This window comes from Rhinolophus hipposideros (assembly GCF_964194185.1).
Source record: "Rhinolophus hipposideros genome assembly, chromosome: X".
Taxonomy (NCBI): domain Eukaryota; kingdom Metazoa; phylum Chordata; class Mammalia; order Chiroptera; family Rhinolophidae; genus Rhinolophus; species Rhinolophus hipposideros.
This window is the reverse complement of record NC_138046.1, coordinates 120320139-120341478: the sequence shown is the minus strand read 5'-3', so window position 1 is coordinate 120341478 and position 21340 is coordinate 120320139. Positions and strand designations below refer to the sequence as shown.

The window sequence follows — 21340 nt, the reverse complement described above, 5'->3', positions numbered from 1 at the left end:
AAGTAAAGCCCTGTGCTTCTGTCACTTTCCAAGTCCTCTCTTGCAAAACTCTATCTTTTCTCCAACACAGACAGGAAGTGGGAACAGAGAACTGTCTCTTCAGTACATGGCTGGGTGGCAGCCCGCTTTCCCTAACTTCAACTTTGCAGCCCGATTATGTGTAGTTCAAGTTGTGTAACCTTTTTCAAAGGAAGTGAAGTTAGTCATCACGTATTTTCCAACAAGTACTCCAAAATATGCCGTTTTCTAATTGTCAGATTATGACTAAAATTAATTAAATGACAGAAGGATGCCCAGGATCAAAAAAATTAACAAGTGATGATTTGTTATTCACCTAATTTTTGGTTCAAACTGTAGCTTCTGCCCTTGAGTGTGGACTTTATAACATCAAAAGGCACTTTTTTATTTTAACAAAGTGACACATTTTGCTTATGTTTATTAATTATTCTCAAAGATAATGGTTAGGATTTTTAAGCATAATTTTAAGTAGTCATGGGGATGTAGGGTATAGCATAAGGAAAAGAGTCATTAATATCATAATAACTATGTATGGTGTCAGATGGGTACTAGAGCTATCGGGGTGATAGATGGGAGGGCGTTGGGGGCAGGGTGAAAAGGTGAAGGAATTAAGAAGTACAAATCAGTATGTATAAAATAGTGAGAGGGATGTAAAGTAAAGCATAGAGAATATAATCAATAATATGGTAATAACTATGTATAGGGCCAGATGGGGTACTAGACTAGTCAGGGGGATCACTTCTTAAATTATAAATGTCTAACCACTATGCTGTCTGTACACCTGAAATTAATATAAAATAATATTGAATGTTAACTGTAATTGAAAAATTTTAACAGGGAGTGGGGAAAGTAAAGGGGAATAAAAGGTTCAAATTTCCAGGTATAAAACAATAAGTCGTGGGATGTAATGTACAGCATGGGGAATATAGTCAATAATATTGTGATAGCGGGGTATAGTGTCCGATGGTTGCTGGACTTATCATGGTGATCACGTCTTTAGGTCTATAAATGTTGAGTAACTATAGTGTACACCTGGAACTAATATAATATTGTATGTTAGCTATGGTTTAATAAAAATTAAAAAAAACTTTTAATGCATTAAGAGGAGAAACTGCTATATTAATGCATTATGAAACAGAAACTGCCAGTTAAGTAGAAAGCAGTTTGAAGATAAACGGTACAGTGAGATTTGGCTTATCTATAAATTGAGTGTTTTATGTTCTCAATTATTAAGTTTCCAGATTATTTTACTTCTCTTTTTACTGATATGAGACTATTTCATAAATAGATATCTTGGTACATACAAATTAATTACCTTCTCTTTAATCAATATATTTAGAAAGCGATTATTATTACTAACAAATTTCCTAATTAAGTAAGATAATGGGTATAGTTTTCTCTTTCACAGTAGACTTTTATGGAGCACAAGCTGTTGTTTTATGGTCTTTTAATATTTGACAAGAAAAGTTCTCCAGGTTCAGTAAAATTCTGTGAGGACAGAAAACAGTTTTGTTTGATGCTCTGTCAAAGCTGTAAGCTCTTTAATGTAATCTCCATTGGGTGTGCTTTTATTTCTATGATGCTATCCTCACCCAAAACACAAATAAAAATATGCCACAAAAGCAAAGTATTTTAAATGAATCCAATCTGTTTCACTTTTCCTATTATGGAAAAATATTATTTGTTGTGTAATATTTTGTAACTATTTCATGCACTATTTTGTATTATTTTGCATTGAACTTGTGTGACATATCTTTTTTTAAAAATTTTTTTAGACGTTCATCATTTATATCTCTCACACTGTGAACCCCCCTCCCCCCATCCATTATCCCTCCGACCTCACACCGAGCCATCACATTATATATATAAAATTATAGTTGGCATTCATTAATGTTTAGCTTCTGGTGTACAATGCCATGATCAGGCATCCACATTATCTCTGAGGTGGTCTCCCAAATAGGACGCATGTCCATCGGATACCCAACAAAATCTTTACAACATTATTGAATAAGTTCCCCAAATTAATTTTCAGAAAACCCTGAGGCCATCTTGTGGTTACCAGCTGCTTCCTAATCCCTTCACCTTTCCCCTTATCCTCAACCCCCCCCCCCCCGCCCATCTAACAACTCTCGGTTTTTTCTTTGTGTCCTCAAAACTGTCTCTGATTAGTTCATTCACATATTCTTTTCTTTAGATTCCGCATATAAGTGAGATCATATGGTACTTGTCTTTCTCTTTCTGACTTATTTCACTTAACATAATGTTCTCTAGATCCATCCATGTTGTCGCAAATGATAAGATTTCTTTCTTCTTTATGACATATCTTTTTTAAAAACGTGATAAAATGAGTACAGAAGACATATAGTCTAAATTTTCTAATTCTTGGGGATTGAAACCTGTCTAAGCTGATTAACTCAATTTCACTTAGATGCAGTTTTACTTTCAAAGGGAATACTAACAGACCATGTGGCACACAAAACCAAAAATATTTCCTCTCTGGCCTTTTACAGAAATTGTAATCCAGATGCATCATTAGAATTATTCGGGTACTTACTGGATTCATGGAACGTAGTCCTTAATATGGAAAGTTTGGCATCTCTGCACCGGGACTGTAGCACATACTTTGGGCTTGGTGGCTGTGTCAAGGCTTCTGTCATGACTACTATGTTCTGCTTTGTAGCACACAGATAAAAGACAAATGAATGTGGCTGTGTTCTTATAAAACTTTATTTACAAAGCCTTCACCTGCCTTTGGCCTAGCAATAGTTTGCCAAACTTTTCAAACTGTTGTTACCCAAAGAAGAATGCATACAGTGGGAAAGGCAGTATCCACTGGGGCTCCTTAGAAATGCAGCACAGCAGGCGCTGCCTTACACCCACTAAATCAGAATCTATGGTTTAAGAAGATTCCTAGGAGATTCATAAGCTCTGTGAAATGAATAGGTATTTTGACTGGCTTCACTCTAGGCTGGGTGATAGGCAGCAAGTTGTTTCACTGTGGACTTCTAAAGGGTAGTGTTACTGGAACCCCAATGTTTTTCCTGGAGTCTACCTGCCTGTGTGCACTGGTCCAAAGAAATGCATGAGCAGTAGTTTGCAGTATAGGAAGAAAAAATAGTTTAATGTTGAATTGCCAGTTTGGAGACGGAGAGTATATGGGCTAAAAAACCACAACAACAACAACAACAACTCCCCAATGGCATATAGGTTACAGATTATATAGGGCAAAATTGCAAGATACTGTGGGTCAGGGGTTCAGGGTCATGCTGGAAGCTGATTTGTGGGAGGTGAAGTAAGGGTAACAAACCATTTCTTCAGGTCTTGAGGACAGCTGTCAGGTCTTCTCAGGCATCCCTATGTCTGGTCTCATGGGAAAGTAGACAGGGGGTCATCCCACCTTAGGGCTCAGGAGCTGAAACATAACTTAGGTCAAGATGTTACCTTTAACTGCCAGAGGACTGGACTGTGTGACCATTAGTCAGGTCTGGCTACTGTCTCCTGCTCTCTGGGGGTTGATGATTATCTGGGGGAAAGGCTGGGTCTCTGAGGGGTGGAGAGACAGATGATTTCTAGAGTTAGGATTTAAAGCTAAATTTAATCAAAGGTATAAGGACTCTCAGTTTCACTAGAATGTGGAGATCTTTACCTGGAACATCAATAACCCTCACTTCCTGCTTAGATGTTCTTAGGTGGTTCTATTCTATTTCTTTAGGGAAGAATCTCCCAATTTCTGGCCCTGGAAAATATTGGCTATGGGTACTTCTGAATGAGGGACTGGGTGGGGTGAATTATTTCATATATGTGTGTGTGTGTGTGTGTGTGTGTGTGTGTGTGTGTGTGTGTTGTCTTGCAGGATGTTTTGGTCCTGTTTAAAATGTCCACAGAGACATTTAGTCCACGCTGAAAGGTCCTCGACCTTTGGTCCTGTCCCAAAACATTTATGGAGATACTTGGTCCATGATTCATTACGGAATACAAACATTGAAACTCATTCAACTTGTATGGGTGTCATTTTCTTGTGATTCGTGAGGAATCTTCAGTTTCATGTTTATTCCTGTTGTTTCTCATCCTGAAGTTCAGCAGTGTTACTCTGAATTTGATGAGCAATTTCTACTGAGTATATATTGACCCAATTATTGCCTTGATATTCATTCTATCTGTAAATGGTTTCAGTGATTTGGATTTGATTCTTTCAGTATCATCATGAGGTTGGTGGCCATATTTGAGGATAACCATGAATAACCTCGGTGAGGACCCTTCTGTGTAGCCCAAACGTCTCTGTGGATGTTTTGGGACAGGACCAAATATTAAAGACTTTTCAGCATGGACCAAATATCTTCCAGGACATTTTGTACACGACCAAATGTCCGCTAATCAACTATTTTACTTTCCTTCTATTTTCTGTCTAGGCTTTGTGACACCCAATTTTGTACCTGGCATTTCTGAGTCCCAAACTTTTTGTCATTTTTTCAGTTAAATCAATTTTCCCCTCCATTATAGATCTCTCTGATTGTAGCCAAGCTTCCCAGCATCTGTGGTGAGCCACACATGGAGTACAACAGGGTTTCTCAGTGTAAGCATTATTGGCCCCGGGGACCAGATCATTCTTTGTGGTGGAGACTGTCCTGTGGATAGTAAGGTGTTTAGCATTATCACTGGCCTCTCCTCATTCAATGCCAGTATTTCCCCCATTGCTATTCCCCCTGAAGTTGTGATGGCCAAAAATGTCTCCAGACTTGCTCAACGTGCCCTGGAGGACAATTTTCCTGGTCTGAGAACCACAGAGCTACAAGGATGCTGAGAAATCAATGCCTTCCCGATTTATCTCAGGGAAGTTAAAGGGCCGGGACATTGTCCTTCAGCTTTGAGCATTCTGTCTGTCCATGTAGTGAGGCATAAGAGTGGTATTTTCCATGTGAGTCATGAAATGAAAAGTTTGGGAAGCACAGTAAAATCCACAACATCCCTGCTATGAGCTCTCGCCCTCCATCATCTCTTCACCCTCCCAACACTTGTTCCCCTCTTTCAGCTGCTGATCCATCCTTTTTCATATTCTCTGTGTTAGTATCAGTTCTTCTTCCCTTTTTTACTTTTTTATGTTCACTTTAAATACTCTCAAGTGGGAGAAGGGATAAAAATGAACTGTCTGTTTGGCATTTGGAACTGAAATCTTCATCACAACATCCTCTAAAGTAACATACTGGGGACTGGGAAACAAATTGACTTTTATAGTTTCAAAGTCTTCTTTCAAATTAGAATGTTGCTATTACCGTACTTTGCCAAGTATAATGCGCTCCCGTGTATAATGCACACCCACGTTTTTTGCCCAAACTTTCAGGGAAAATCTTTTGTTTTAATTTTTTAATTCAAATTTTTATTTGTTTACATTTAGGTACTTGTTTTTTATATTATAAAGGAATTTTAGCATTTATTTTTAACATATGATGGTACAAGAAATGTTATGTAACAAATAATTACAAAACACAAGAACAGATACAAGGTACAAGAAATTTTATGTACTGCTAACAAATTTATGAAATGTACGCTTCATAGAAAGCAAAGAACTCTTCGTCGTTGCAAGTTCATTGTAAGTTCAACCAAACCGATTATCATATCCAGGGTGTTATTTTGTGTACTGATATAGTTATTGATTTCTAGAGTTATACTTTTGACTCATAAGCATAAAGAAAAGAATTGGAAACATTTATATAGGTACGGAATTAGTATTACCCATGTGTAATGCACATCTTTATTTTTCCTTCACATATTTGGGCAAAAAAGTGTGCATTATACACAGCAAAATACGGTACTTTGTTTTCATAATGTCCATGGCATATTTTAAGGAATCATCACCAAATGATTTAATTTCTGTAGCTGGTTCCCTTGACTTGCTCATCACAGGTCAGGCTGGCAATATGACTGCCCTCCATGAGGAAAAGTGCTGGCATTTGCTCAGTTTTGTATGAGTGATCATGGCCCTCAAAAATCTTCCCCATCTGATCAAACCTAACTTATTTACTCCTGTAAAGAAATCACTTTATATTATTCAGTGATTAAAATATTAAGTTTTCAAATATTGAACGTTTCCATTAGGTTATTTCTTGAACTTGTGGTATGTAAATTCGGAGTTGATTCAATTGACTGGAATAACAGTTGCCAACGGGAGTAAGTATGGGTCAGCCAGAGAACCGACTCTGTAATCTGTCTCCTGAGATGAAGGTACCGCATAGCAGATCTGATGTACAGTTTCGTTTGGTATTTCCTCATTTTCCAAAGAAAAAAGCAAGACGATAGATCAGTGTGCCTGCCAGTACATACCATGCCTTTGTGACTAGAAGAGGTTGATTAAAAGATGGGTTTTGTTTCTCCAACTTTGCCTTGGCTCGTGTTTGATGTACTGTGACTTTTCAGTTCCTTCCATCAATCGGTGGAGTCTATTAGTCTGTTTCTCCTCTCTTCTTCCAAAGGGGGGCCTTGTGCCTTGCTTTGGCCAATGGAATGCCAGTGCAATGATGATGTACCTGCTCTGAGCCTAGTCTTTCAGATGTCCTACTCACTTCTGCTCAGTCTCGGAACACTGTCCAGCTCCCATGAGAACAAGCTAAGGCTAGACTGCCGATAGGTGATAGACCACATGGCTTAGACAAGAGCTGTCCCAGCTGAGGCCATGTTAGACCACCAGTCCTGGCCAACCCAATATTTGACTGTACATGCTTGGCTGAGCCCAGTCTAGAGGAACTGCCCAGCTGAGCCCAGTCCAGTTGCCACTAGCAGAGTTGTGAGCTAAGTCAAGCGATGTATATGCATTCATTGTGGTATGATTTGTTATACAGCAAATCTAACAAAAACGGTGAGAATTGGAAAAAGGTACCCGTTTGGGTGTATAAGTCAGGTAATGGTACCCTTTTTCTGGCACAGATCTTTCCAGAACACACACCATTACTCCCTTCCTTAGGTTTCCTTATGCAAGGCTGTAGCCTTCCCAGTTGGAAGTGATAGCCATAAAATCTAGGTTGCAGCATTCCACTCGAGGCACAGCCATCTAGAATCTGTGTGATCTCCAGCAGAGAAACTCAGCTCTAAAAGCCTCTGTATTGTTTTCCTACATTTGGATCTCTGAACGTACTCATGGACTACCCAAGATATACTCACACGAGGCTTTTGTTCAAAGGCAAAGGATATAGTGTAGCAGCAGAAGGCAAATATGGGCAAGCATTGAGTCAGAGAGACATTCGAACAATCCAAATTCTCCAGGGTCCTGTTCTTTGAGTGCACAGGGCTGGACTCTGTCACTGGCTTGACTGCCAAGATCTGTGTGAGGGATCTTGGCCCGGGGAAAGTTCAGAGTAGCTCTCGGTGCAGGGCACTCCTAAATCCTATTGGTCATAATCCAGCTAGGGTTGACACACCAATTAGGGCAGTTGCAAACCAGCAGTAAAGAAAGTGACCAGGGGATTTCTAACCATAAAAAAATATATATAAATCATAAATCCCATTGCTCTTATCTTGTCCAAATGTCAAAAAACAGACATTTCAGCATTCTGATGGGTAAAGATAGAGCTTTTCCCTAGGTAGTTGTCAATCATTCAGAGTTAATTATAAACTTTTCATAGGATTGCTATGAGGATTCCATGACAATTCATGCAGAATACTTACTAAAAGTGCCTGGAACTTTGTAAACACTCAAAATACTGTTACCATTATTAAATAAATGAAGAACACTCAGCTGGGGATCAGGAACTGCATTCAAGCAGTGTGACCTTGGACATAGCAACTCAGCTACCTGGGCCTCAGTTTCCTCCTATGAAATTAGGGAAATAATTATCAGGTTGGTACTATCCTGTGATTATCTCATGAAAACTTTCATTTGAACTGATTCCTCAAAACCCATATAAGAGAGCCCTTTTATTATCAATAGTTCGTGCAGTTTAGCCTCTGCTAGGTGGAAAAGCTAGAAAAATGAATTTTATTTATTCCTATTTCTGAGGGGATAGTGGATAATTATGTGAATAATCCAGTAAGCAAACTTCAGAAAGCAGGTGAACTTGAGGCTTAGAAAAATCTGTTGAGAAGAGGGTTGAGAAAATTATTTCATTGAATGTTTGGGCATCACAGAGAATAATCTATTTAAGGTCACCTTTGTGTTGGTTCCACTGTGGTCCATGAATTATTGGTGATCAGTGGGTTTTCACCAGTGGTTGGTGGACTGATGAAGACCTTAAGTTGGGATGTTACTTTCTAAACACCTATGAGTACCTAAAAGGAGAATAAAGGGGTGAGTGAAATGTTTGGTTTGCCTTAGTGCGCTTCTTAACTAAGACTTGATTTTACCTCTGAAACAACATTTATATAGAACGAAATAATCCACATATTAAAAGATTCCATTTTAATGTATGTATGTGTGTGTGTGTAAAAGAAAGAAAGAAGAGCCCTGAAAAGACCTTTAGAAGTTGGCATTTTTGCATTTATCATAAAACTTATATGTTTTATGTTTAAATGGAAAACGTTTAAATGGTTTGTGCTCGATTTTACTTTCCTGGTTTTCAAAGCAGCCAATACATAGAAACAGTTGCCTCATTAAATCTAAATCTAAGGAAATAAGTGAATTGACCCAGTGTGCTCACTGAGAACACAATAAATAGATGAAATATGAATACTTGCTGAAAAATGTGATTAAATGCAGCGTGTTTTCCAGGTCACTTTATTATTTATATTGGAATTAATTTTCATTTAGTGAACAGATACATTGTAATTTACTTATTTTCACCCAAACTTGAATTGGAACTAATATTAAAACTTAGGATCTTGGGTTCATGGGTTAATTGAGAATCTTGAAATCAGTTTGTTTAGTTTTGTTTTTTTCTGGAATTTTAAAAAATACCATTTTAAAATTGCTTAGTAACATGATTTTAATATTTACAAAGTAAAAATGAAACCCACTAATAAGCCTACTGTATTGTTTATTTCTTGTTGAAGACTTTACTCTTAAAATACTGCTTCAGTAAGAAAGGTGCCCTTGTAGTCTGAAAGCACCATATGGACAGAGTAAATATGATCCCGATTAATCTCCCTATTTTATGTGGAATGGCAATATAGCCAGGCAGTTTAAATACCTGTGACTCGTCAACCCCTTATTTGTGCTTTCCCACAGGACTAAGGCAGTGTGGTATATTTTTCTTAACTACAGATGTTTGCCATTTTAACCATAATAAATATACCCAACGTTTTTAAAGCATTATATTACGTTACCCCATTTAAAGATAAACATCTGTTTGCTTTAAAATTGGAATAAAGTATATGAATCATAGATAAAGTGACACATTTTATGAGCCATGTGCACAAACTCTAGAAATGGGCTAATTTTCAAAAATTATTATGGACAGGCAATTATGTGCTTCAAGTTTCGCAAGAACATGATTCATTACCTAAGCGACACTGAGCATTTTTTTTACATTTAGAATGTTTTTGTAAGAAGGCAGCTACTAGGGCATGTTTCATTTTTGGACTCTTGGTTATGGAGGTGTGGCCAAGATAAAAGGAAACTGAAATCCGCCTTCGTTGATGAAAAGGAATTATGTTCCTCAGCAAAGGTAGCTTTAGATGTAACAGCCATCAGAATGAATCCTGCTTCCTTCAAGTTAACCAGAGAAAACAGATGTGCCTGAGGATGCTATAGAATCTGGGCTGTATTTTCATTTGTGAGCATTAAACCTGGGCTACCAATGAGAACCACTGTGCTTTACAATTTCTGCTAAATTTGGATTTACTTTCATGCCTCTGTGTGGTCTATGATGTCAAGCAGAGTGAACTTGTAAACATCACTTTTTCAACAGTAGAGGAACCTCATGTTCCTCCCTTTCTATGTTTTAATAAGCCAACCAACCAAAATTAATCTGGGGAAAAGATTTTATTAAAATTGGGGAGTCTCTCTGAATCTCATATAATCTATGTAGAGGGCATGCATATACTTGGCTGGAAGAAACATATTCAGATATGTAACTTTTCATTGTTGTGTTTGTCTCCAAATTGTTTTAGTTTGAGGCGGAAAAGCACAGTGATGTGCACTTTCAAGAACGTCTGTTGACCGGATATAGATAATGCACAGGCTTCCATAGGTCCTTAAATAACGGATAGGCTTTTCTGATGTGTGTAAGGGACAGCCAACATCTGTGGCTCTCCATCATCCTTTCCCTTTAAAAGGTCCTCTTTGTACACTGTTCAGTCATATACTTTTATCAGGAGATCGTGGAAAGGGCCTCTACCACTCTTCAAATTGCAAAATGTCAATGAAGTGTCCTTAGTATCTGCCTTTCACTGGAAAGTAAGTTAGACAGTAAGCTTTGTCCTCACCTTTTGTCTTATTTCCTCACATTGGGGAGAGAACAAGTCCTGCATTAAATTGGTTTAAACGTATGAATTAGCTAGTGTCAACCTAGTTATTCAGTTTACCTGCAAAATGCCTCCAGCCAGTCTGTTCTTCCTCCCTCTCTGCCTCCCTCCTTTCCAAAAAGACAGCAATTATAGCAATTCAAACTCAAATAACCAAAAATTATCGTTAAATCCATGCAGTATACATTCCTTGATTAATGCTAAAGGAAAGATGATCTTTTTGGAGGCAAGAGCATATTCATTAAGATACTTTTATGTTTATGTGTCATCTCAATATCTTTTTAATTGCAAAAGCAAGCTAAAAAATATCATTACTGTCATTGTTCAAGGATATGGGGCTATTTAGAATTGTTAATTGAGGATCTAGAGATAAATTATATGTACCTGAGTAGAAAAATACACTTAGAAATTATAAGGAATGCACACATATTCTAGCAGTATGCTGTGTAATATTTTTGCGTGTCAAGTTCATGACATTTGTTTAGGATGAGGGTTTGAGGTAATGAAGTATACCATTATGAACTACCTTGATTATGTAAGGAAAGGAAATTGGCAGGGGATGTTGTTTTCCTTAAGAGGTGTTTTCATCAGTAAGACCGCCTTTGAGCCTAATGATAGCACAGGTGCTCTGCAGCAGTCATTTATAGTCTCCAATCAGAGCAGGTTGCCAGGTCAACTGGGGCTTTGCAGGATGAACCTTGAGGAAGATTAACCATTAGAAAAGAGGTAATTGGTGAAAATAGTTCTTTATATGGTTATATTGCTTTGCTATTAATTCATGATATCGGGTTCTACCTTTATGATGTAAAGGTCTTTATAAAGAGTAATATTTTACTCTGCATTTGGTTTGATTTCACTTTGAAAGATAACAAAACAGAGGTATGTGTGCTCATGTGCAGAAGTGTGTCTGCTCACAGACATGTGTCCCGGATCGCACATAGTCCCGTGGAAAAGGAAGATGAGAGCAGCTTTGATAGGGGTATATCTTATTATCTGTGTGCATTTGTCTATGTCTTGGCCAACGAGTGAAAAAAATCTACCTACATTATTCATTCTAACATCCATTCATTCAGTAGCATTTATTGAGTACCCAGAGTAGGCATTGATTGAACACCTACTACATACCAATCACTGTGTTTGTTGTAATGCAAATACAAAGCTCAACAAAACAGTTTCTTTTCTGGAAGAATTTTCACACTATAGGGGCACGTAGACATGATTTTGAAAACTAAAAATGGATAAGTGTTAGAAATGGATATAAAACACTGTGGGAATTCAGGAATTGTTGCTAAACGTTACCCGAGTAAGTGAAGCCATTAGAAGGGAAGACACAGCTGTGGAATATGTACTACCTGGATGAGCTTTGCCGGGCCTTGGTGCAGTATTTCAGTTTTCCGATGACCATCAGGTAGTATCTTATTGACTTTTTAAAAATAGGGACCCAGAGAATTCCAGAGGTGAAGCAGCCTGCTGTGTCAGGGCAAATGCCTAACCAGGATTAGAGCCAGCATTTCAATCTCAGTACATTTTGTTCTGGAGCCCATCTCGTCACTGCTCCACGTTGGATCTTGTAGCTTAAGTAGGAGTTCACTAGATAGCTTACAGAGGAAAACAATTTTCAACCTGAGAACAGAGAAGGTGGAAAAGCTTTTAAATGTCAAAAAATTGTTCATTTGGGGCCAAGGCATTTTGGGAAAGTGGCAGCAGGAAGAAAGGAACTTGGGGTGGAATGGGAAAGGGATTATCAGATTATCAGAGTTAAGGGTTATGATCCAGGTGTGAGAAGCGAGAATGGCAGAGAGAAGGCTGAACATCCGTCTGTGACCAAAGAATTGTTCATTTATTTTAGAGAAGTTCCATCAGAAAAACTTGATCACGATTTCAACTTAGTTAAAAAGTTATTTTATTAAACCCTAAATTTTGGTGTTTGAAAGTTCCAAGCCAGTTTTTTCATATTTGGACAGGATACATATAATTGTTTATGGGTATCAAACTTTTGTACATGGACCATAGCTTGCATGAAATTTGTTTTTATTTCTTTGCTCTTGCCTTTATGCCTGGATATTTTATGTCACTGTGTCATCTTTGCTTTTTATACTTTAACCCTACTGATGACATCCTCACTAGTCCTGCTAATGTATGTTAAATCTGTGTCTGTTTGCATGTCCACAATTTGCTATTCACTTCTGGCATATTTCACTCCCTCAACATTTCTAGGAACATAGGAAGGAAGAGATGAGGCATAGCCTGATCAACTTCTTGGTGACATGCCACAGTATCATTGAAAAAAGTTAAATTCCATTAGCAGACAAATTTGAGTAACAATCAAGTCAGTCAATAGCCAATGGGATTTCCCTCCACCCTTTTGAAGACTTAATTCCAGTTTCCCTTAGAGTCATTCTGCCCAGCAAACCACAGTTTTGAAGCATGTCTTATGCGGTATCAGGCTCCTCGTTAGTGACACTCAGGGACTGCGTTCTCAGCCACGTATCACTTAGGCTGATTATGACCGTGTTACACCAATACAGTGTTGATTGTATCACAAATGTTGTTAACCATCCTGTAATTTTTTCCATCGAAAGCAAATACAACATTTCATACTCAATACTTTTTCAGACACATTTAAGTATTTGCGTGCACATTTAATTGTGAGTAAAAATAGTCCATAGATGGCTGTAATCAGTTTAGGAACCGTGAATGATGCTTGACATTTTTGTAGAAAAGTAATGAGCTGACTGACAAAGATGTCAAAATGGGTATTTTGTTCTTTAGTAGACCAGCTAAAGTTATCAAAGGAAACCATCTCAGTTCTTATAGGTTCTCTGGAAAACACGACATTTTTAGCTGAGAAGCACACGTGATTAGTAGTCTCTGTGTTAAGTGGTATGTAGCTTGTGGGCCTTGATTTTAGCTTATTTTATGCATTTAAGGGTTTTGATTTTGACATCAGTATTGAATGTTGGTGGGCTCCAAAACTTCCTTGCCAATGTCCATTGCTTTACTTTTCAAAAATGTCCACCTGTTTAACCAATGGTCTACCTACGTGACCTGTTTCAGTGAGGTGTGTTTTCAATCCTTTAGTTTCCCATACTGCATTAAAAGGTAAATGACATGGAAATCACGTTCGGGGCAGCTGACCAGCACTTTGCAGCATGCTGGCTTAAGGACTGCCATCTCTTAACTTAATCTTTACCTCAGGAAAATTGCAAACTTCCTTTACTTATAAACATCATGCCTCTTGCCCTCAGCTTAGTTTTGTAGGGTTTTTTGTTTGTTTGGTTTTAGTTTTCAAGTCAGTTTATTGTTATTATTATTATTATTATTATTATTATTGTTATTATTATTATTTATAAAACAGCTAGGCTTGAGGCCATACTTTAAGTTCTTTCAGCCTTAAATTCTGTGGCTAGGCCCATACTTCATGAAGACTTGCCCCACCTTCCCCTCAAGAGCCTTCCCCTCAATCTTCAAGTCATGAAATAATTTCCTGGAATTGCATCATTTTAGGAAATGAATCTAAAACGTTGATCAGAAAGTAATGACACATAGAAGGGAAGCGTACTGAAGTATCACTGTATTCTGAATTGTCTATTTTATTCATGGTTTAAGTTACTGATGTTACTAGAACCCAAACTGTGATTGTCCTCTGAGTCACGGGGACTTTGGTATGTTGAGTACTGACTCAAAAGGAAAGGTCCAATTTGTTTCCCCAAATTATTAGGATTGTGTCATTGTTACTATTATGAGCATACACCATTGACTGAGGGTTGCTACTTTTCAGGCACTGCTGTTTTATGAGCCAGGTGTTAGTGTCTTCACTTAGAGTTGAGAAGACTGAAACACAGAGCAGCTCAGTGGCATGAGGTCACACAGCATGCAAGCGACAGATTCAAGATTCAAATACTGTACCATCTTTGACTTTTGCAGGTTGACTATTATTATCACTCTTCACAGTTCTTTATTATTTCATATCTTCTAATATAGTAAGCAGTCCTTGATCCAAGGAACCCTTTTTTCAAATGCCCATTTTCATATATCTTAATGGCTCTTGGAATTAAAATTCAAAAATTCCAGGAGCACCATCATTAATCAGAACTCTAAAGTCATCTAGAATTGCTTTGTGACCTAATCCTATAGGGAAAATATTCAATGGCTAATTGGAAAGATAATTCATTAACAAAATACTGATTTTTACTTCAGGATTTTGCATCTGCATCTTTTAGAATTGATATTTAGTAGAACAGAATGGAATTCGGGTTTGTACATCTGAGCCACACATTTTCTATTAATATGTCCCAACTACTAACACAGGTGTGACTGATATTTATTCATTCAAAAAACACTTGGTTTTTGGTCATGCCTATTTGGAGCTAGATACAGTACAAAACACTGCAAAAGGAATAAAATAACATTTGTCTCCCACGGTTCGACAATCTGCACATACACTATCTCATTTGGTGGCCAAGCGCCTATACAAAAGGTGAGATTTTAATCCCCATTTTATATTTGAAGAAGAAATTGAGACACGGGGTAGTTCAGTGAAGTGATCGGGGTCACACAATTATTGGTGGAAGAACAGGAGTTGCAAATCCGGGCATCGTGACTCAGAACTGGTGCCTTCAATGGGCGTCATTGGTGGGTTTGGTCAACTCTGGCTGAGATGCCTTATGGAGGAGAGGACATTGGAATTTGTTAAGATTGACAAGTTCATATTTGCCATCTAGACCCGGGAAGTGGGGAGTGGGAAGGCTGCTCTAAGCTAAGGAAATATTTGGAAAAACAACAGACAGCAAAATACAAAGGAAATGTTTGTGGACCAGTGGTTTACCTGGTAGATATATCTTGTGTATGAAGTGATGTGGCTAAAAGATGGGTGAGGATCCACTTGCAGAGACCCGCAAAAGACTAACGGGCAAATTACCTCACAGCTATTTAACAAACCTTTACATAGAAGTACCCATGTGGCCACTTACACATTAATTAATTTATTTCTCATAATGGCGTTAAGTGTCTTCATCACCATTCCCATTTCACAGACTAGGAAACTAAGGATACAGAGACATTAGCTTTCCTGATATTACATAGCTAGTAGGAGGTAGAGCTAGGATTCAACTTGAGGAACTTGGGTTCCAGAGGCTCTGATTTTCACTACTGTGATGCTATAGATATTATTTGGAAGTAACGTGATGTAATCAGTGTGTGTGTGTGTGTGTGTGTGTGTGTGTGTGTGTATGATTACTATCACACTCCACACGAGAGGTAGTCATTGTCTGTGGTAGGATGGTAGCAATGAACAGGAGTGTGAGGTGAGAGAGATTAATGAGAGAGGATTGGGATGTGGGAATAGGAGCTTTGAGTTTGAATTGTGGCCCTGTCCACCGCTGGTTGCTGTGTGACTTTGGGTTAGTGGATGAATCCCTGTGATTTGATTTCCTTATTCACAAAGTGGGAAGCACAGTGGAGCTGGAGGAATGAATTCTATTTTGGCCATGCTGATTTCGAGGTATAGCAGGCCATGCACCTGCCCGTGCCCAGCACGTCAGTTGGAAATCTGGGTCTGGAGCTCAGGAAAGAGGTCAGGGCTATAAATGGACTCAGGAGTCACCTCCAGGCATGTGAGAGTTGAAACTTTCCAGCGGGGTGTGTGTGTGGGGGAGGGGTGCCTAGAAGGGAAGAGAGGCCAAGGGAGGAGGGAGGGCTGATGAGCTTCTGCCTGCCTACTCCTGAGAAGAGATCAGGACGATGAGATTACTAGGAGCATATTCCACTTTTCTGTTGTAATATAGCTAATATCTTTTTCGGTACGTGAAGTTGTCGCTGACCTCTTTCCTCACCTCAGCGTTTTTTACCTGCGCTTCATGAGATTGAGGTAAGCACTCATGACATTTTTTTTCTTGGGCTCCACATTCGCTATTTCTTTGGATAAAATCACTTTAGCAGCGTGACCTCAGCATAGCCTCAGAGGTACTACATCCATAAACAAAACCTTGAACCAGATTTTTCATTCACTTTTGATGTCCCAAAGTCATTTTCTTTTCTAGGGGGCATCAAATGTTGCCAGTGAAATTACGATGGTGTCATTTGGTGTTTTATTAATGCATTTATTCCCTTAATTTAATGTGGAATTTGAAATGTAGCCTGCAGTTAAAATTGTTCGGAGGAATGATCACCTACAATAGTAAATTGCAGCAATGGACTTAGAATTGTCTTCTGTGGTGTTTGTTATGTTTTTTTATTCCGAAGTCTCTTAGCCCACATTGCCCCTGCCTATCTATCTAGGCTGTCTGCTCTTGCCTTAAGGCTCACCTCAGCAGGCTGTGCCAGTCAAAGGAAACAAACACGTCCTCCAAATGCCTTGTAAAAGAAATGGAGGTCCTTGCAGAAGGTCTTGAGAACCTGTACTCACGCCGGAGGTGGGGGCATCCCATCTCACCGCAGAACTCCCCTCAAATGTTCACTAAATTCCTCTTTCACCAAATCCCACTCCTGTCAGTAACTGCTCAAATTTCCCCTTTTCTTCTCTCTTCTTCTCTGTCTTCCTCAGCCAGCGTATCCTTCCTTACTTTTTCAATCTTTTGATATTACATCTTACCTCTTCTCTCTCTTCTCACTTGGGTGCACACTTGCAGTCCTTGTTAAATCCAACACATTTTCTTTCATTATTCATCAACATTAGTAGGTAGAGGAATTGCAGTGCTTTGTCTCTTTCACACAAATATTAATTTCATCATGCTAATTATTGGACTACACTGAACCATATTCAGTGAATTGTGAACAATGGGCTCAGAGCTCAAGAACACTTGTCTTTTTGGACATTAGTGAAATTTCACTGATCTTTGCAGCCTGGTGGTGTTGACTTCTTTTGGAGTCTGTTTTTGTCCTTTAATATTTTTTTTCAGGCTTTAGTAGATGGCAAGTGGCAAATGTACCCAAGTGTTTGTGGACCCGGCCACACTGGGGAGGGGAGGTAAATCTAACTGAAATTCTTTGCTCCCTCCTCCAACCCCTCCTTTAGTACCTACAAAGCAGGTAAAAATAGTCATAGGGATTCTTTCCAAGTTTTTTTTTTATTTGTTTAAAGATATAAGTTAAACTGGTTACACATGAATACAAGAAATTCCAGGTATCATTCCATCGGGTATTCAGTGGATGGGTGGATGGATGATGGGTGCATCAGTGGATAGGTGGATGGTGGATGGATGCGTGAGAGAAAGTGATTCCTTCTCCCCCTTTAATGTGTGATGGTGGAGAAGTGGGTGGTGCTTATGGCCACATTATGGATGTATGTGAGCTTGCACTTCAGACCTGTTTAGCATAAGTTCAAGAAGACACTTTCTTTCCTTCTAGCAATTGCACCTCTAGCCCTTTTCCCACCAATGCAGAAAGGCCAACTTACTTTCCCATTGATTCAGGACCAATTAGTGGTAGACCTGAGCTTCCCATCCTGAGATAACGAGCTGCTAAGCAGGGCTAATGATGGCGAATACTTGGAGAACTGGGGAACCTTTGTATTTCCTCCTGTTGCTGATTATTATTCCCTGCCAGTTTCCCAGTGGATAAGTCTACATTTTGTCACATGGATCCATGTGACATACTGAGAGACTGGCATACTGGGAGATGTGTGGCATACTGGGAGACTGAGACGGATGGTATAAAATCTAATCTGTCACTAATTTATTCAATTTAGTTCAATCCTGTTAATTCTGTACTTTAACACTAAATATATTCACATCTTATTAAATATTATTAATCTCTCTAGCTCTTTAAAATACAACAATATATGATGTGCTTAAGGCTTAAAAACTTGACAAAGAGCTGAAGAATATTGTTTCTTTGAATTTATAAAAATGTTAATTAAGCTACTTTATAACAAGAAATCTACAAGGAAAAAGAAAAGGAAGCATCTTGACTGTTTCTCTTAAGTTTCAGAATATAAAATTTTCCTGTTAAAACAATTTTCCATTAGAATTTTTAAAATATCTAAATTTTTAATGCATATTTTAAGATAAATGCTTAACAAAGATTAGTGCAATTGTCTTGAACTACTCAAAATTATGAAGCCAGTATGGAAAAAGCAAAGCAAGCCAGTAAGCAAAGAAGTAAGAAGTTGGGATGGCAAATTGATGGTTAATTGAAAGTTATCTTTAATGAAATATCATTATAATTTACTAGAAAACAAGTGGAAAGTGTTTCTTGGGAAGAAAAAATTTGGTTGCATTGCAATTATATAAGTAAAAGACAGAAATGCCAAGTCCAGTCTGAAATTGTCATATTAAGGGTTGCCAAATCTTGACAAGGCTTGAGCATGATGGCCTTAGAGAGAGTCCTGGATCTGAATTGACCATCTCCCACTCATTCCTGCCGAAACCTTGACAAATTTACATAATGTCTTTACTTAGATCGCTGTATTTGTAAAATTGGCAAAAATACTTCCTTTAGAGAATTGTTGTACAGATCATTAATTCTATAGCAATTTTGTCTAGTGTACCTCTTGTACATACTCAGCTGCTTTTAGTACCCTTTAAAATATTTTAGAGTCTGCCCCCTGGTTTTAGCCAAAATGGAGTATGCATTTCTATTCTCAATTTACCTTATAGTTGTACCCCTTTACTTGTTGAGGAGAGACACTGATTCCTGGATAGCTTTCTTTCTTTCATTTAGTGATTTAAATAAAATCACAATTCTTAGTGATTCTGTTGGATGCTTTCGTTATTTCCCATATATCCATTTTGTTATGAATACTATAATAATAATACTATCCTTTTCCCTTTAAAAAAGGGTCATCTTAAATTTTGAAAGACTTTTTATTAATTCATACTAGTGGAATTGGCATTTACAAATAGGATGTGGAATTATGTAGGATGCAATATTCTGAGATAAGTAAACGAATCATTTTTTTCACTGCTAAAAATGTTGTGTAATTTTTATATAATTAATTTGGGGTAGTTGTGATAATACGATGATTCACCCTATTTAGGAATATTCTTTTAAATCATATAATTCAGGTGAGGGAAAGCTTCCTTCTCTGGATTTGGGCACAGGAAAGCCAGATGGGTAAATCTGATATTCTCTCTCTTGAAAAATATGTGTTTAATATTTTATACATTTAACCTTTTACATGGCCATCTGTTACAAGAATTCTGGAAGTAAAATTGTCATTATATGCAGATGACATGATACTATACAAAGAGAACCCTAAAGACTCCACCAAAAAACTATTAGACCTGATAAATGAATTTAGTAAAGTAACAGGACACAAAATTAATATTGAGAAATCAGTTGCATTTGTATATACCAATAATAAAATATCAGAAGGAGAAATTAAGAAAACAATCCCATTTACAATTGCTTCAAAGACTATAAAATACCTGGGAATAAATTTAACCAAAGAAGTAAAAGGTCTGTACTCAAAAAATTATAAGACACTGAAGAGAGAAATTAAAGAAGATACAAATAGATGGAAACACATATCATGCTCATGGATAGGAAGAATTAATATCATTAAAATATCCATACTGCCTAAGGCAATATACAGATTCAACGCAATTTCCATGAAACTACCAAGGACATTTTTCACAGAAATAGAACATAAGTTCCTAAAATTTATATGGAACCATAAAAACCCCGGATAGCCTCGGCAATCTTGAGGAATAAGAACAAAGTGGGAGGTATAACGATACCTAACATCAAATTATACTACAAGGTTACAGTAATCAAAACAGCATGGTACTGGCATAAATCAAAACAGCATGTTACTGGCATAAAAACAGACACATAGATCAATGGAACAGAATAGAAAGCCCAAAATAAATCCACGCCTATATGGTCATTTAATCTATGACAATGGGAGCAAGAATTTATGGTGGGGGTAAAAATAGTCTATTCAATAAATGGTGCTGGGAAACCTGGACAGACACATGCAAAAAAATGAAGCTGGACCACCTCCTTACACCGTATACAAGAATAAATTCAAAATGGATTAAAGACTTAAATGTAAGATCTGAAGCCATGAAATGCCTAGAAGAAAATATAGGAAGAAACTTCACAGACATTACCCAGAGAAAGACTTTTACTGATATATCCCCTCGGGCAAGGGAACTAAGAGAAAAAAACATGTGGGATTACATCAAACTAAAAAGTTTTTACACAGCAAAGGAAACCATCAATAAAACAAAAAGGGATCCTACTGAATGGGAGAAGATATTTGCCAATGATATATCCAATAAGGGGTTAATATCCTAAATCTGTAAAAAACTCACTCAAGTCCAAAAAAACATACACCCCAATTAAAAAATGAGCAGAGGACATGAAGAGACATTTTTTTATAAAGAGGACATACAGATGGCAATCAGACATATGAAAAAATGTTCAACCTCACTAATTATTAGAGAAATGCAAATAAAAGCCACAATGAGATACCACCTCACCCCAGTCAAAATGTCTATCATCAATAAATCAACAAATAAGTGCTGGCGAAGATGTGGAGAAAAGGGAACCCTTGTGCACTGTTGGTGGGATTGCAGATTGGTGCAGCCACTATGGAAAACAGTATGAAGGTATCTCAAAAATCTGAAAATGGAACTACCTTATGACCCAGCAATTCCACTCATAGTTATCTATCCCTAGAAATCCAAAACTCTAATTCAAAAATCTTTATGCAGCCCTATGTTTATTGCAGCACTATACACAATAACCAAGACATGAAAACAACTGAAATGCCCATCGGTAGATGACTGGATTAAGAAACTGTGGTACATTTACACAATGGAGTATTATGCAGCCATAAAGAAGGAAGAAATCTTACCATTTGCAACAACAGAGATGGACCTAGAGAACATTATGTTAAGTGAAATAAGCCAGACAGAGAAAGACAAATACCATATGATCTCATTTACATGTGGAATCTAAAGAAAAGAATAAATACTAATAAAGA

The 21340-nt window shown here is 37.7% G+C and overlaps 1 protein-coding gene across 4 annotated transcripts in view; it reads left to right on the top strand.

Annotated features, from left to right (window-relative positions):
- The window catches only part of FRMPD4 (FERM and PDZ domain containing 4), a 750657-nt gene that overhangs the window by 398703 nt on the left and 330614 nt on the right, over positions 1-21340 (top strand). The window lies entirely within an intron of this gene.